This window comes from Ambystoma mexicanum, chromosome 6p, assembly GCF_040938575.1.
Source record: "Ambystoma mexicanum isolate Mex_15411 chromosome 6p, UKY_AmexF1_1, whole genome shotgun sequence".
Taxonomy (NCBI): domain Eukaryota; kingdom Metazoa; phylum Chordata; class Amphibia; order Caudata; family Ambystomatidae; genus Ambystoma; species Ambystoma mexicanum.
Window position 1 is genome coordinate 707375663 of NC_090935.1, and position 18991 is coordinate 707394653.

Consider the following 18991-nt stretch of genomic DNA (forward strand, 5'->3'; position numbering starts at 1 on the left):
TCCCTGACTCACATATGCCACTCCTGCCTCCCTTATCCATGGGCTCGCAAGGATGGTTCGGTGTTACAGAATATTACACAAGGGCTTTGGACTGTCATATCTGTGGCATGTCTGGTGCTGTGTGACTTGTGTTGACACCCCTAGTGGGGATGATTTTGGTGTTATTGTCCACTGTTCAGCTTTTGCTAGATGGGGTGTGTCATGATTAATGTGTACATTAATTGCTATGCATTGTGTAGTATGTTTCATATCTTTCCTGTGCACATGCTTGTTGCAATTCATGCTGTAGATAGTGTTCCACACTTTGGATGTGAAAGACGGACTGATGGTGTGATTTGTGATGTGACTCTCTGACATGGTCAAGTAATGAGATGCCTGCAGAGACACACACCGATGACTTTGAAGCATTAATCATGTGTTTCATGCCCTTTCTGCAGGGGGATGAGCCTCCAGAGCACCTTTGCCAGCAGACATGGCCCATTGGACGACGGAATTCTGGACCCATTTGTTGGTGCCCACATGCACATGTGTGCACAAGCAGAGGCACAGGGATTGCAGACCCACATCCTAGAACTGCTGACATGTTCCAAGGAACTCCAGGCAAGGTGAGCAGCATAGGGGGGCCACGACACAGCAAAGCTTGCACCAGGCAAGTTGCACATGCAGGCTTAGTCACAGCACTGAGGGTGAGCTTAGACGAATATTGGTGTTGAAGCACACAATGCAGCTCAGATGTGTTTGTGGACTGATGGCTGTTGATAGCAGGGTTGTCTGGGACACATGCAGGGGCAGTGGCACATACCCTCCGGTACACCAAGGTCCATTGAGGCACTTGTATCAACCATGTAACCTTCCGAGACATGGAAAGGGGCAGCTCACAGGGACATACAGCAAGGGACATACTCGGGTGCAGTGCATGTCTTTTCCATGTACTTTATGATAAATGCACTGCCAACTTTGTTTTCGGTCATGGTGGTACACAACTTGCTCAGAAGTCATGGCTTGCTATATGGGTCTGTCTGCTTACCCAGGGAACATTGCATGTTGTGTGAATTGTGACACATTGGTGTTCCATTTGCCACGCACCCACCAGCGGCTGACTTACTGCATTGACTGTGTATGACCCGTCACAGGGGTGATGTTATATATGGGTACGAAGCATCTACACCCGATTGTCTGTTTGTAGAGTAGTTTGTTGCTATGGGGCATGTTTGGTGTTGTGTTTTTGTGTAATTGGCACGTACAGGTTGTTGACTGTGGCTCTCTTTGCAGCATTGCAGTGCTCCTGTAACCGGACCTGAAAGTGCGCATGCAGGAGGCCAGCACTCAAAAGCAGAGCTAAGTGTCTTGTTGTTTTCCTTTCTAACTGATCTGCATAGGCTTGCTGGGGAGTGTACTAATGCATGGATGTATGTGTGGTTCAATTTGGTATGTTTTTTCTCCCTAATCACCCGTAATCCTATGCAATTTTTAACCCTGTACCCTCTACCCAGTGTTCCTGCTTCCCGTACCTATCCAAGCAACGTTCCCTAACCCTCTTTCCCCGCTGGGGTTGCGGATGCCTGTGTAAGCCCCGAACTTGCAGGCGCCAAAACCCTAGAGGGGGTGGTTGGTTCGTACCACTCCTGAGCCTGGACTACAGAAGGCCATGACAATGATGTCCAAGTTTGTTTGATTGTGTATGTGTTCATGCAGGTAGTACATTTTCGTGCATTCCCTAGTTTCATGTGTCATTCCTCCTCCCCTCTCCTGCCACTCATTCCAGTCATCCAGTGTGTCAACACCTGTCCCGACTGCATATCCCTGAACCTCCTTCCCCACAAGGGTCTCAGGGGCCTGTGTGAGTTTGACCTTGCAGGCACCCGGGACATGGTGGGGGTGGTTGTTTCGTGACACTCCCGCGCCTGTACAGGGGACCTGTGACAGTACACATCCGTTCATGGTGCATCATCCTATGTCATGTACCACACATGTTTCACATCCTGTCGTGACATTGTTTTACTGTGCTACCTTGGTTGTTGCATCATTGTGGTAGTACTTGGCCTTTGTGAGGTACTGCTACGTCAAGTCATCTACTGGAGGGTGTTCTGGTTCGTTTTTCTGGCTTGGATTTTGTGATTTTGGACATTGATTATGAGGGTGCAGGCACATTTTTACACACAAGGTGGGAGATGGTGACGAAGGGTAAAGGTGATCCTGTAGCCAGGTGGAATTGAGGTTTGAAGGTTCCATGACCCAGGTGCAGTTGTTCAGTGGGTCATGGTCATTTATGAGGGAGGGGGGGGGTTGTTGTTGATAGTTGCCTTGCCCTGCAGTGTGATGGGAACTCTGACATTGTAATGGTGGTATCGTATGTAATGTTGTGTTCTGCTGATCAATGCCTGTTCATGTGTTGTGTTTACCTTTCAGGTGCAAGAGGATAGTTGTGGTTTGACATGCTGGGGTGTACACATGGTGAATGTTCACATGTGATGTGTAGAGAACACTAATGGTCACTTGAGTGCACATGCATATGTGGAGTGCATGTCCTTGCAGAACCACACACTTGCACTTTGAAGCACTACATGTACTCCCACCCTTGCATATCCACGTGTACACTGTTTGCCTTCTGGTGCCCACTGTGTCCGTGCAGCACATGTTCTGTGAGCGATTATGGATGCTGTACATGCCTAATTTGCTGTTTGATGTGGTCTGTCACTTAGATGTGATGCTCAGGGTGTGCATCACACACAATGGCTGTTCACTGTGCTGTGCGCTGAGCAGTGTGTTGCAGGAGTAGGACACTGCACACATGAGCTGCAGTGTTGATTTTGCAATGCACAATGTGCATGTAGACAAGCATTCATTGTTATGTTACGTCTACGACTCTTGTAATGCATTTGGAAATGACTTATTTTGGTTGTGATATTTTGTTGGTCTGTCATTTCATCTGATTCCAGGTCAGGCATCATTGTCTGATGCCACTGCAGATTTAGGACATGGCAATGTGTACCTTATCGTTACTGTGTTGGTGTATGGGTATTGCTTGCCATGTCATGTTGTGGTTTGGGAGGGTTTGAGTGACATGACAGTGATGGCCATGGCCTGTTTTTCAGGTGTGTGTGATGCACACCTTGCATGTCAGGGTCATCCGCTTCTCAGAGCAACTAGCTGGGGGTAGGTCTCTCTCCGCGGCAGGGCCCTCCCTCTGAAACAGCCTTCCTGCCTCACTTGAACTTGAGGGGAACCATCTCCAGTTCTGGAAGCACCTCAAGACCTTCCTCTTTGCTTCTGCTTTCTCTCTGCCTCTCCCTTGCAGAATTCTTCACTGGAACTGCACTGGAGCTGCAACTGGGCCACTCTCACCGACCTCGGTCCCTGGCGCAGCCCCTCTCCACTTGCACTGCCTCCCTGGCAACCCCTGTACTGCGGTACTGTCTCTCTATCCTTACAGCCCACACTTCCCAGCACTTGTCTGCACTTACCTTTGCAGTTGCTACCAGCCGACCTATGTATTTTTTTTTTGGTCTACTTCCCCTGTACTGCACTCCCCCCCCTTCCCCTTGCACTTTTCCCTTCCCCCTACCCCTGCACTTGCACAATCTCAATGACACCTGGCCTAGTAGTACCGTTGTCTGTCTTCCCTTGTTCCCCCCTCCCTGCCTCATCGCTCCTTGAAATACTTGTGTATAGGCCATATCATGTCATATGTCATATGTGTGCCTTTTGGTCACACGGGATAGCTTGTGTTTAAGTAGCTAGGGATGCAGACGATGTGGCACTTCCATGGAAACTATCTCAGGGTGGTAGGGTTGTGACAGTTGACTGTCTCTTTGTCATCATCGATTGTCACCTGGTATGTGCCAGGCCTGTGTGCACTCTGCAGGGGTGGGAGTGTAGGTGAAAAATGTGGCCACAAGCTGGGTCCGGGCTTCCTCGCCACGTGCCCTGCCCCCTCCCATGGGCAGCGCCTGTGCCTGTGGTTGGGGATGTGGGGGCACCACCATGTCCACCGGGACGCCCTGCCGTGTTGCAACATTGTGCAGGACACATGCTGCCACAATGATCCTGCACACTACTGGTGGTGCATAGAGTAGTTGCCCACCAGAGCGGTCAAGGGAGCGGAAACGTGACTTGAGCACTCCGAATGTGCGCTCCACTATGGCCCTGGTTGCAATATGGGCGGCGTTGTATCTTACCTGGGGTGGTGTGGGGGTTCCGGATTGGCGTCATCATGTGGTTGCTCAGAGGGTAGGCACTGTCCCCTGGGGAGGTGATAATAGTTGAGATTATTAGGGTTTGGATATTTGTCTGTGTGTGACTTGCATGCATGTGCAAGGGCATTTGTACTGTCCTAGGAGCCATGTGTCGCCATGCTGCCCAGCTTCCAGGGCCCGGCTCAGGGCGGACATTCTGTATATGAAACTGTCATGGGTGGAGCCAGGGTAGTTTGCATAGACAGAGGTGATGATTTCCTTTGCATCGCATACCACCTGTACATTGATGGAATGCCAGTGCTTGCGGTTTCGGTAGATGTGCTCAGTGGCCCTAGGTGGACGTAGGGCCACATGGGTGCAATCTATGGCACCGAGCACTTTGGGGAAGTGTGCCACCCTGAAAAAATCCAGGACAACGGCCTGCCTTTCTGCGGGTGTTCTGGGGTGTATATGTGCCTGCGGACTGAGGGGCGCGCTGTCATGATTGCCAGTACCTGGTGTAGGCAGCGTGACTGCGTGGCCTGTGAGACCCTCCCCCACTATGGCAGTGGTCCGCTGAAATGACCCAGTGGCCAAAAAATGCAGGACATTGAGCAGCTTCTCCAAGGGGCTCAATGCTTGGGAGCAAAGGGTGGGGGATGTAAGGTCATCTACCACTCCCTGACCAGGTCTATGATGATATGGGGTGGAAACCTATACCTGCCATAGACCTGGTCGTCAGGCATCCCAAAAAGGCTTGTCCGTGGTGCGAAAATGCGTGCCCTGGCTATTCTCCTCCTCCTGCGGTGTCCCACAATCAGTGCTGCGACAAATGGGGCATTCATCGTAGCTGTATATACGCGTTTGTTGTTTGCGCGCACTTTTATGCTGTGCGCGGGGACGCTTCCGCCTGCCTTCGTGTGGCGGACGCGTTGACGCCTGTGCGCGTCTTTTGCCGTGCGCGGGTTTCCTGTATTCGGATCCATGAATATGCCTTCTTTTTCACGCGTTGTTCCCCATTCCGCATGTTACGCCCACTGTTCCGCCCACTTTGGTTGTGTGCGCCGCGCTATGTGCGCTTTTGCTGTGCGCGTAGCGCACGCCGTGTATGCCTGCGTGCGCCATGGCTGGATTGGGCGCACAGACAGCGGGAAACGCGCAGCTTCTTCCTTGAATCGCACGCGTGCGCGAGCGCTGCGTTTATCATGCTTGCGCTCCCTTGCGCCTGCTTGCGCATGAATTTTCGGCGCACGTTTGTTCCATGAATCGGCCCCTAAATGTTCATAAATCTTCTAAGACAAAGGTTAAAATATATTTACAATCGCTTAACTCCAGCTTTTGGATAATTTCCCAAGTTTGTAAAACCGTACTTATTGAGACAGAATTCGGTAGTATATAGGTTACATGGGATTGTTATGCATACTGTTGAACTAAAATATAAATTTGAAATATATATGGAGGGCATATACAAAAGGTATTTTTTATGGGTTAAACTAGTAGTTCATTTTCCTCAAAACAAATTAGTTAAATTGTATTATGCTGATCGCTTTTAGACTTGATGTTACTGAAATTAAAATAATTCTTGTTACAATATAAAAAAATGAAATACAAATGTTGTCAGAAAAATATGGCACAAGCACATATCAAGCATCTATTTCAAATCCACTTGTGTTACAGTTCCTTATTCAGTAGATTTATTATAGCAATACATACTTAACGGTTGCAATCTTTATGGATACATGATTTGCACTAATAAATGTTGACAGGAGTTGCTTCTGGTATAAAATTTGATATTTCCCAACAAATTTATAGAAATATTCTTCCTTAACAAGGAGAGTGTTTTACATTCCACAACAATAGATGTTTTAGAGTTTCCCTTCGATCAGGTAGTTTTTCAAAATCTGCAAGAAGTGCAGAATTTTGTAGTTTTAGAGTGAATCACAATTTGTGTTCTCGTAGGCCATATGTAAACTCTTAATCTCAGTAGCAGCATATTTATGATCCAGAAATGTCATTAGGTATGCTGGGGTTTGCTGAAGAGGTTTTAATTGAAATGTTCAATTTTTAAATATTGAATAATTGGAACATTTATCCCAAGGCACACACCAATCCCACTGCCACAATTTTGTTTACGCTTGGACGCGATTCTGCAAGAGTCATTCTTGAGAGATATTAGCAGCTTCCATTATCAAGATACAATATTCTTTCCAGGTGGTCAAATATTTCTCTCTTTTTTGCTCTATACTGTTGCCATAAGTAGAGGCATTACATTAGGATCAGCTGTTTTACTTAAGAGACATTTCCAGAAAGGAGCTATCACTTGCCATGCTACAATAAAAGCAATAGACCAAGCTTATATCCAATGATGGCTCCTTGTAAGGGATCCATTTTTTTTACAGTAAAGACCTTTAATATAGTCCCAATTTAGATGGTTTTCAGGAGGTTTGGCCTGGTCTCCATAGGCAATCACTGGAAAAACCTTTTGGTTATAAAAGTAGATAATCGGAGAGATAGAGAATTTTCCAAAATTAATTAGAATTAGTTTGGCTTGCAAAGTACTTATTTGCATTTTAAATTTGACTTCACTTTTATACAGTTGATCACCTGGATTATTGTTAATATTTATACCCAAGTATTTGTATTCATGGACAATATCATCCTTTAGAGTATTAATTAACCATTTAAACTGGGGAACACACTTTTTTATATTTTTATGCATTACCAGAATATTCGATTTCAGTGTGTTTATCACTAAACAATTACTTGATACATATTGAGGAAAGGCATAAAGTGTCCTTTGAAGGCCTATTTGGGTCTGATCAATTATCACCAAATCATTGGCGTTGAGGAGCCATGGGACCAGATGGTTGCCAAATGTAGGTTGGAAAACTTGTGGCAAATCAAAAAATGTATTAATATCTCTCATATAGAAATTAAAAGTAGTTGCAGCTAGAATACATCCTTGTTTAAGCCCAGAGTGAGTCATAATGGATTTCGATACTGCTCCATTGCAGGTTAATTGAATCTTAATTGAAGTTTTAGAAAAAATTGATGGAGTAAATTCAGACTATAAATAGGGCATTTTGCTTTAAACAAATTTCTCGACAGCTTGTTTAAAATCAATAAAAGCAAATAGATTTGTTGATTACTACGTATCCATTGCTTTTTCAAGGTCGCCAACATAAGGAGATTTGCTGATGTTTCCATACCTTTAATGAAAACGGATTGAAAGTGGTCTAGTAAGTTGGCTGATATAAGCCATTTGTTTTGTTCTCAGAGTATTAAATGTGCAAATATTTTACCGGGGATGTCTGATAAGGCAATGGGTCTGTAATTTGATGGATCATTATGAATCCCCTTTTTAAAAACTGGAATAATAATAGATTATTTCCAAGTGTTCGGAATTAGACCCGATGTTAATACATTTCGAAATATAGTTTCTAGAATAGCCACCCATTGTTCAAGATGGGATTTCAATGTAACATTTGAAAGACCATTGGGATTCAGCGGTTTGGAGGAGCTAAGTTTGTTGATTAACATAATGATATCTGTGCGATCAAACATTTAATTCCAAAGATCATTTATAAGAAGGTGTGGATTGAACACATGACCAGCTACTTCGGAAAACAGCTCTATAAAAAAATGATTGATCCAAGTTTGCACATTAACAGCATTCATCCGCAGGGAAGTTACAACATTGGATTTCCATACCTCTAGTAGGCCCCATATTAGGGCACTAGGTTTGTTGGCTATTGCGTCCAACATTCGTAGACCATCGATTTGCTGCTTAATAAACTTATGTTGTTTTATCGCATTTTTGTACTGAGTTTGTAGTTTCACACTTTCTGTCTCTGAATCCTTCACTGGCCATTTTTTGAGATCCCTCAGACTTATACAGATCTGTGTTTTTAATGTTTTGATCAATGAATTACAAGGATGTTTATGTTGAACCGTCGATACATTTTTGCGTAAAAAGATAAAGGGTTTCCATATAAGCCCTATCTACATGCAATACCGGACTTTCCAGATTGTGTGTGAATTGATTTAACAAAGAGGTCAGTTTAGGTACCATCCATATTATTCTGTTTCTTCCGTCAGGCAGAATTATTGGCTGATCATAATACTCTCTAGGTTTAATTTGGTGTGATAGCCAAATGATTTGCAATATATTATGGTGCCTTACTGAAGAGGGTAGGATAGTTAAGATTTTAATTAAATAACCAGCACCAGTGGGGATCAAAACATAATCTAGAATGACTGAGGATGAATCTCTTTTTCGTGTTGCTACAGGTGGACTATCACCCATTATAGTGCCATTCAGGATAGTAAAATGTCTTGCAGACATCAAGTTAATCCATCTACTTACTCTCAATTGTGATATTTTGTTATTGTTCAAGATGCATCTGATATTCACATCACCAACCACAAGGATTGTGCAAATTTGGGAATAAAGTGCAATAAGATCTAGCATTTGATTTTTTAGGTACAAGAATCTATCATCTGAAATCACCAAGGGGTTCCAGTAGAGATTTAGGATAGCTATAAGAGTATCTATAGGAAGAGATTTTTTTTTCTGAAACTAGTTTAATTAATTGTATGCCAGAGTGGGGGGAAGCCCCGGTCTCCAGTTTCATACCTAAATCTAATTGTACTGCAATCAACATCGCTGCCATTGGACAACCCTTAGCCTGTTTAATAGCCGGGATGCACACGTTTTTGTAATTTGGCCAAGTAGAATCAGTGGTTATCTCTGTCTTTTGTAGGGCAATGATATCGAATCGAGTGAGAGAGAATGATTTATCTTGATGTAACAGATGTTTACATCCTCGAAGTGTTGCACACTGCCATAGTTAAGCTTCTCTTTGCTGTTGGTTCCTTTAACATGATTAGTCGTTTTAATAGCTTGTTTTAATCACAACCAATTTCTCTTCTCTGTATTTATCCACACTTCGTTAAAATATACTTCCCTTGATATTTGGCCTCTTTCTCCTTCACAATTAATGAGAAGGGGTTCAAATTTGGTACCAAGAGGAGCATTAGAGAAGGGGTATTGATGAGTTATGGATTGCTTCATGTTAGTTGTGATACTTATGATTTGATGACTGGTAAATTTGTGTAATTTGTGTAATTTTTTACATGTAATTCAAACCATGCTGTGTAATTGTGTAATTTGTGTATTTTTTTACATGTAATTCAAACCATGCTGTTGCAATTTTTCTCTTGAATTCCATATGAGCTCTTTTACAATCTGTCACGGTATAGTTAACTCTACTGTATTGATCTTGTAGTTATTGGTGAACCATATATATTTGATATCTTCCGTTTGTATCCGATTTAGAGAAGAAACAGATTTGAAAGCCGTTGGTAATGTTGTCCGATTGGGATAAGGGTCAATTTTCTGTCTGGTCATCATTTTTTAAACAAGCTTATCAGCCTTTTTAAAGGCCGCCCTAGAGGTCTTCAAGTTATCATTTCTGCCCTTGACATAACGGTCAAAGGATTTTCCTTTAGGTTATCTTGACCATTTAATCTGATGCTCTAGTACAGCAGAATGTGAGTCTACTTTATGAGGACTATTTTGGTAAATGTTCATCATTTGGCTGGTTGGTCACACTCTTTTTTGCTCCATAGTCATAAATATCTCATCTTTTTGTTCTCAAACACATTTCCCATCAGTGCTGTTTATAGATTTTGCTTGCAGGTGATGCAGCGACTCAGAGAGTATCTTCAATTGCGATAGTGAGGTAACCGAGTAAATTGAGAAGTCCATCAAATTCTCATTTTCTTCATCTTCTAGATTTATCAGGGCGTTCTAGATTAATTGGGTAGCTCAATTTCATATTGAGATTTTGAGTTTGGGGATCGTCTCTCAAGTCTATAGTCTTCAGAGGTTTTGATGTCAATCTCTCAACAGTTAGATTTGTAATCATAAAGGTGCGTACCGGAGTAGTCAATGTCTCAATTAATTTTCTTTATTTACTATTGCTTTCACATGGTTGGGAGGGCTGCCTTTTAATTTTTTTAGGTTGTTTCAAACTTGTATTTCTACCCTTTTTTATTTTTCCATTTCAATGGGCGAAATAGGTCAAATAGTGGTTCTTAACTCACTACTTGACCATTGATTCTTTGTCCTCTATGATTTTAATGGACTCATTTGCTTTCTTTTTTAATGCTGGTGTATATAGCTAACTGCTTGTATTGATCAGAACAATCTCATCTGGTGCCACCCCTGTTTGACAACCCACCTCACTGTGCAAGATAACAGAAGAATGCTCAATTATTATATTGCAATCGGTAGCAATAATATCAGGGTTTGAATTTTTTGTTTTTGTGTTTGGTCCTGTCTGTTTTGGCATAATGTTGTAAAAGCCAGCCAATCAACGTTCACAATTAGATCATTCAATAATGTTGAATGCTGTTGTGATTTATTTTCGAATGACTGAATATTTTTGTCAGGCTGAATATACCAGTGTTAATAGCTGACAAAGTCGCTTCATATAACAAATTAGCAGGGTGGATCATGCCAAAGGAAGGTCTAGGGTGTTTTTAATATATGACATAGCAGATGAGGTTGAAGAGGTAAAGGATGAATTTGCCAATTCCAGATACAAGATCGATAAGTTTGATAAATTTAGAGGGGTTTTTGGTATTATACCATCAATTTGTGTTTTGCCAATAATAATGGGAGCGTGGGGAGGGGGTAAAGGCTTTAGTTACGAAGTTTCAGTTGCATCATAATCAATTATACTGTTGATGCTGTAATAAGCTATCAATTTTGATGGATTTAAAGAGGGTTTTGAGGTCAAATTATCAATATATGGATCACCATTTTTCATAGAAGATGGCTCAAGGAATGTCATTAAATGCTCTGGAATCGCACTTTCACTTTTCTCGTTTATACATCTCACTTCTTGTAATTGTGCATGTGTAACATAATTAGAAACGTCCCTAATGTCCTTTACCATTTGTGAGTATAGACGTGGAATCTTTGAGTCGTACCATCTGTGGATTTCATCCACACAAGACTGTGGGGCTATAAGTTGATTCACTCAATGTCAGGGACCAGATTCGATTGTGTCAAATAAGCTAATAATTGTGAATCAGAAACTGGGTCAGTTGATATCCCAGGAGGCTGTGGTGGAATAATCATACTGGAAGAGCTTGCTTGGTGTGTAATTAGCGGGCTACTACCTTTTTCTTTCTGGTAGAATTTTCTAATATCTCCAGATAGACATGTTGGTCGCAGGGATTTGGATGACCTTACTTTCTCAAATGATCTAAGAGAAACTGTTAGATTAGTAGTCAACTTCTCTTTCCGAATATCAAATACACTTGCGGCAGTCTCCGGCATGGATGTAGTCAAATTGATCATTGCCATGATAAATGTATGTTGATGTGAGTAACAGAAACCGGGGGACCCGCTCCTAAACTGCTATGCTGAACAGTTAAACAGCACTTGCACATTCACTCCCACATCCCATTTGCACTAGTCCATATACTCCAGAGTGACATGTAGCAGGGAATATGCAATGTGAGCTTGATGATACCATCAATATATGTGCAATTCCGGAATACTCAGTGCATGTAGCAAGTGCTGCTGCAGATGTGAAAAGATCATAATCAGCACAACTCCATCTGCCTCTGGCACATTTGGGCTCTTAATATGTTGTCCATATCTATAAGTGTCTTATTTGAAGGTAAGTCTCTCCTCCCTGGATTTCTCTTAATTTTCCCCAAAACGTGCAGCCCTAAAGGATTCTCTGTTTCTCTTTCTCCTCCCAAATTTCACTGATGGTATTTGTCTCATATGTCTCATTTGCTCACTTCAAGAGACAGACAAAGACTGATGTATCTCCTGGCACACTGAACCTCCACTGCAATCTCCCTCAAGCAATATGAAAATATGTTTCTCACACAAACTGCCCTAAGACATTCTATGCTCCACCTTCAAAGTGTCACCAGATGTCACATGTCTACTTACTCCGACAAAGATCATGTGAGCATGTGTCTCGCACAAGCTGCCCGCAGGCTTTTTGTTGCTCCTCTTGCTCCTAAACCAACATGTCTGTATTAGGCACCCTTCTCACTTGCAGAGACACTGTCTGATGTATCTCCTGCCTCCCTTAAGCACTGCTGCTTGTGCCCTGATAAAAACAAGTAAACATAAGTCTCATAGAGGCTTTACATCAGGGCTATCTGATCCTCCTTTGAAGTGTCATCCGATTGCACATGCCTCATTCACTCACTTCAAGAGACTGACAGGAAAATTATGTCCCACAAACCTGGCTCTCTTTGTACCTTCTTCCACAAACATAACATGGGCAAGAGTCTTGCAAACAAAAGCTGTTTTAAGGAATTCCCTGCTCCTTCTCCTCCCACCAAATGTCCCTGATGGCAAGTCCAGTTCAATCACATCAAGACAAGGACATTTACTGGTATTGTTTGCACAACCCCAAATCATTGCTATTTTCATCCTCGCAGATGACATTATTGTGAGTCTCACACAAGCTTTCTTGAGGAAATCTCTGTTACTCCTCTCAAATGTGACCCCATGGCATGAGTATCGATCAATCACTTCACCAGATGGATAGAATGGAACGTTCCTGAAACTCTGCAACACTCTCAGACACAAATCACACAAGTGAGAGACCTATTCAAGCTGTGCTCAGGGATTCTCTTATCCTCCACAGAATTGTCATTGGAAGGCATGTGTCTTAATCACCAAGTTCAAGAGGCAAACATGCAAATGCAACTCCCTCCTCCCTGAATATCTCCCACTTGCCCTTCAAAAAGTACATAAGGGTGCAGCTTGTACGTGCTGCCATTAGATATTAACTGTTCCTCCTGCTCCTACTACCTGCTGTTACACAATGGCAATGTCTCAGTCACTTACTTCCAAAGACAGACACTGACTGCTTTACCTTCTGCTTCCCAGAAAATCTAATATATTTCCCATCAAAATTGAAATTAGTGTGAGTCTCAAACAAGCTGACCTGAGAGATTTCCTGCACCTCTTGCTCTTTCTCTCTGGTGTCAGAGAATGGCATGTCTCTCATTTAAAGAGTCATACTGGGAATGCTATCTCCAGCCTCCATGAATCTCTACTACTTTCTCCCACACAAATCACGCCAGCTTGAGTCTAGCGCAAGCTGCCCTCCAGGATTCCCTGCTCACCCTGTTCCACCTCCAAAATCTCAACCAATAGCATTTGTCTTGTTCATTCACTTGAAGAGACAGACACTGATTGGTGTATCTCCTGCCTCCCTGACCCTCTGCTACTTCAAAATCCACATACATGTGCGATCTTGCACAAGCTGACCTCAGTGATCATCTGGTCCTCCTCTGAAGTGTCACCCAAAGGCACATTTCTTGCCCATTCACTTTAAGAGACTGGCACTTAATGACACTTACTGGCATGTCGTGAATATCTGCTACATTGTCCAAAAAAAAATCACATAAGCCTGAGTCATACAATAACTGCATTCAGCCATTCCTTTCTCTTCCTGCTCCTCCTGCCATTTGCCACCCAAAAACATTTGTTTCAGTTACTAAATAAAGAGACAGATACTGATTGGTATATCTATGGTTTCCCCGAATCTCTGCTACTTTACGAAAGAATCAATCAAGCACGGGTCACAAGCAAGCTGTGCTCACAGACAATCCTCTCCACTCTAGTGTCACCCAATGACATGTGTATCATTCAATCACTTAAAGAGAAGGACATATAGTAGTATATCCTGCATACCTGGCTCTCTACTAGATTTTCCTAAAAGGTTGTGTAAAGTGTGCTTCAAATGACTGCCCTCAGGGATTTCCTGTTCCTCCTGGTCCTTCTTCCAGTGTCAAGCAATTCCACGTGTCTTATTTGTTTAATTCAAGAGTGTTAGGAAGAAGGTGCAGTCTGGTGGCCATTTTTCTGGCCTTTTGTGGCCAGAGCCACCAAGTGCGGCTACTAAACCCTGGCATAGAATTACAAGTACCATGAGGCCTTGGGGAACAGTGTGCACACTCACACATGCACACAGATGCTGGGTACTGCAAACGGAAGCTGTTTACACTTGCCAAGTGCTGATAATTCCTCCTGATGGGACACAGGCAAGCGGCATGTCCGGTGAGGCTTCTTCCATCTGGCCTGCGGCGGTGACTTTCACAGCAGTGTCTCTGGTACTTACTGCACAGACGTCCTGTGGATCCCCACGGGTAGCTTGGACCCACACATTGTGACCCAGAGTGTCTCGAAAGCTGAGAGCGCAATTTCTCTTCACCTACATTACAGCAGCTCAGGGTGGCCAAGGGCCTCCTGGTCATGAGTTAAGTAACCTCTGTGTGTTTCATTCCATGGTGCTCCAGAGTAATTAAGAATTCTGGTGGAGCATGATGAACCACTGTAGGGGCTTTACCCTTTGATGTAACAGGGTTGCAGGACAATAGTACACTTGCTTGAATTCCACTATATCACACCCGGTGGATGGAGGATAGGTTTCTCAGCGACCCATGACTTAATGTGTTTCCCTTCATGCTTTTGTGCCACGAGCTGTGCATAATATTTGTCCATGCTTCCCTGTGCTGCATCATGTTTGGTTAAGCTGCCATCTCAGGCAACACATTATGTTTGTTATCAAGTTTGTGAAGCTTCCATTCATGTGCTGCCTTCTGTGTGTTTACGCTTCCTCCTATGTGTTATGTTTCATCTCTGTGAGTAAAGCATTTGTGTGGGAGTAGAGTGTAAAAATGGTAGCCCTGTATGGTTACGTTGTAAGCTAGGGTTGTAGGGAGTAGGTAGGAGTAATAGGATCTAGCAGTGTATGTATTTGTTGCTGGTACCTTCCCTCATAACCCCTTACATATCCAATCATGTCCCCTAACCTTCTTCTGGTTTTCCCTAATCTCCCCCATACCTATCCACAACTTTTCCCTAATCCTCTTTCCCCCAGTGGCTGCAGCGTGGGGTTCTGTTTTCATTACATCAGGCACCCATGCCAACCATGGTTGTAGGGTCATACTCCATTCGGCTTCTGTGGTTAGGGAGGAGTTGTCAGACCTCCCTCTCAGGCTTGTCAAAGAGACAGACACTGGTTGTTGTATATCCTACATATGTATATCTCTGCTACTTTGTCCCTCAAAAACACATGATTCTGAGTCTCGCAGAAGCTTCCCATGGAGAGTCGTTGCTTTTCTTACCCCTCCTCCCAAGCATCAGTCGATGTCAGGTGTCTTCATTGATCACTTCAAGAGGCAGACACTCCTTTGTGTATTTTAATCTTCCAAAAGCTCTGCTGCGTTCATCCTCTAAAATCACAGGAGCATGGGTGTCACACAAGCTGCCGCCAGGGATTCTCTGCTTTACAGGTTTCTTCTCCTAGTGTCACCCACTGGTGCATGTTTAGTTCACTCACTTCAAGAGCTGGACAATGCCTGGTGTTTCTCCCACATACTTCAATCTCTGCTACTTTCACCCTCAACAATCATGCAAGAGTGATATTCAAACACGCTTCCCTCAGAAATCCTTTCATTCTCTATTCAAGTGCCACCTGATGGCATATTCTTATCCATTCACTTTGAAGGATGGACAACGTATGATATGCTCTGCCTCCAGGATTCTATGCTACTTTCACCCCCAAAGAAATCACACGAGTTTGATCCTGCACAAGATGACCTTACTGGTCCTCTTCTCCTCCTCCCAAAAGTAACCCAATGGCACATTTTGCGATCACTCACTACAGGAGATTGACATGAAATTGTATTTCCTTCCTCTCGGAATCTCTGCTACTTGTCTCTCAAAAGCCACACAAGCATGAGTCATACACTGGCTGCTATCAACCAATCCCTTCTCCTCCTGCTATCCTCATGGATTCTATGTTCTTCCTGCCCCCCTTCTTAAGTGTCAGTGAATTCCTCCTGTCTCATGTATTTAATGCAAGAGAAAGAGAGAAAAGCAGGTGCATCAACTGACCCCCTGAATTTCTGCAACTCCCCCCCTCAAAAATCACATCAGTGTGATTTTCACACAAGCTGCCCTAAGGGTGTCACTGTGTCCCTTGCTCCTCCTAAGTGTCACCCAATGGCACATATCTTGTTTGTTCATTTAGAGAGATAAACACTGATTGGTGTAGCTCCTGTTTTCCATAATCTTTGTTAATTTCTTTCTCTCAAATCACATAAGCATGGGTGTTGTACCAGCTGCCACCAGGGATCATTTGCCTCGCCTGTTCCTACACCCAAATGTACCCTCCTCAAAGTCTTACATTTATTGGTGCATTCTTCATCCAGCCCAGGAAATATTGGTATTGAATTTAGAACTGACAATGATGCATTGCTCACAAGGTCACCACCATGTCAAATACACATCCACCATTATTCCATAAAGGATAGAAAATTGGTTAACAGAAGCGGGCAAGTCCATGATACAGGTGAATAAGGCATATATTTACAGGAAGAACGAGTGAACAGAATTCACTGGATTTCTTCCATGTGATGATTGTATGGCACTGTCTTTAGTTCATAAATCACACCTACGTGGGCCAACATGTGTTCCAATAATATGATTCGGATCTGGATTAGCTCCTTTCACTCCAACTAACTCCTTAAAACCTCGTCAACTTGTTTCGCCCTTTACAACTGAGTTAGTGGAGCAACTAAACAATTATGCAATAATTGTGACCATCTCACATACCTGGAGAGCCACTCACACTATGTGGGCCTATCTTTATGTTACCTAGTCAGTGGGTGTCAATCCGCATGACCTTTTCCACCTGGATGATTTGTGGTTGTTTATTCATGGTGATTAGCTTCATATTATATGTTTGTTTATGCATTTTATCACCGTTTGGTCACATACATCCAATGTGATATTATGTACACATCCTGTTTTTTGTGTACTCCTTTGAATACACTCATCTGTTATGTGTAAACTAGTGTAGATGGGGATTTACTAGTATATTCTTATTTGCATATTACAAGTGTGCTACTGCCTAGTGCTTTTTTGGTTATTGAGTTAATTGTATAATTTATTTTGCGTCTTTACATGTTTGCATCAAAAGGGTACATCAAAGCATGAAAAGTACAAACTCTTTAATGTACTAAGCACAATAGGGTCTTCCAATTTTTTTTACACCCCTACTGCTACACCCTAAACATGTACATAGAAAGTGAACGTGATTAGATTTTTTTATAGAGCACACAAACCACCCAGAGCACACTGAATCTTGCCAGGAGATGTGGCGACTCTGATTGCCCTGATTGGCCCTGATCTCCTGAAATCATGGAAGATTTGCAAGGCTGAACAGAGGCTCCCAGCCTTACTTTTTACTATGTATAATTCATGTTTACGTTTGTACGTTAGAAAGGGAACAGTAATGTGTTTTCTTGTGTACATGGAGCGTTAGCTAAGAAGTTACAAAAGGTGCTCATGTTAATGTTGATGTCTTCGGGAGACAGTCTAGGGTGCGTTTGATCTAGGTGTGCAATGCTACCTTTGCTATCACGTTATTATAACTGCAGAAAGATCAGGACCTTAAGTGCATTTCCAGTAGTAACAATTTCCCCACTGCTGCTTTAGATTTGCAAGAGTTTCCTGAGAAATGAAACTCATTAGTGAATGAGTGCCTCGCTTTCAGAAAGTGATGCCAGGCTGCCGGCTGGGCATCATTACTGTAGCTGCTTGCCCGTTTTTGATCGACCTGTTTAAGCAAGGGGCTTTTCTGAAACTGACATATAACATAGGCCCACGACCCCACGGATTGTGTTTACTGCTTCGATTGTTGCTTTTCTGAGTTCGTAATTCTTTAATAAATGTGTGTTATCCATTCGTGATTGGTCTAATTTGAACGAATTCTGTGGGTGGTACTTCAGATGTGGCATGCCTCTGCTCACCCAAAGCAATACATACACGAGTTTAAATTGTCTGGTGAATAGAACAAGTAAAGTTCACTCCTTCTTAAAGAAAAATTGCTAATGTGCAAAGTCAATTTCGGCACAGGTGATTCAAACATTATTTTTCACCGCAATGCAAGCTGATTTCTGTGACCTTTGGAAATGCGTGTCTATTTTTACTACCCTAGCTTACTCTGCAAATTATTGTCTTACCGTTTCCATGGATTCCTCATTCAGTGCTGCTCTTGCTCTAATACCTTTTCTCAGAAATTGTGCTTGGAGTCCATACATGTCCTCAGTTTTTTTTTTCTTCCCAATTTGCTGTACTACCCTAATAGCTATCTCCATGTGAAAGCCGTCGCAGATTAGCCATTTTGGCATCTTGCATCTTTTGGATTCCCATTAATTCATCAAATGTATCTACTGTCATTCACAGACAGTCTGCACTTTACCAACATCTTTATCAAATCACTCGTTTCGCTGAGTTTTGACATCTAACACTTCACAATCACTCTTTTGCCAATTCAATGATCGAGATACTTGTTAAATGATGCCTTAACTGCCAAAGCCGGTCCCTACAGTGTCCGCTCCTGTTCTCAGACAAGACAAGGCGGCCTGGGGTCATATTGCAGAAACCTTTTGTCACAGTGGAATAATTGCTTTGGTGCAAATATGGATTATTTCAAAGTATTTTCACAGTAGGGACATTTTTGACATGGGTCAGATATAGTATGGTGTACAATTACACTGTACGAGTAAGTTACTGCACCTTTTACCCCTGGCAGCTTGACCACACGAGCTGAACGTGCTGGTGCCAACTCTGAATGTTAGTTAAATGTATTTTTGGCTTCTGGTGTGCGCTCGTATTGTTTAGACATTGAAAAATTAACACAAAATAATAAAAACATGAAGTGAAAAATTACATCTGCCGTGGTTTACTTTTA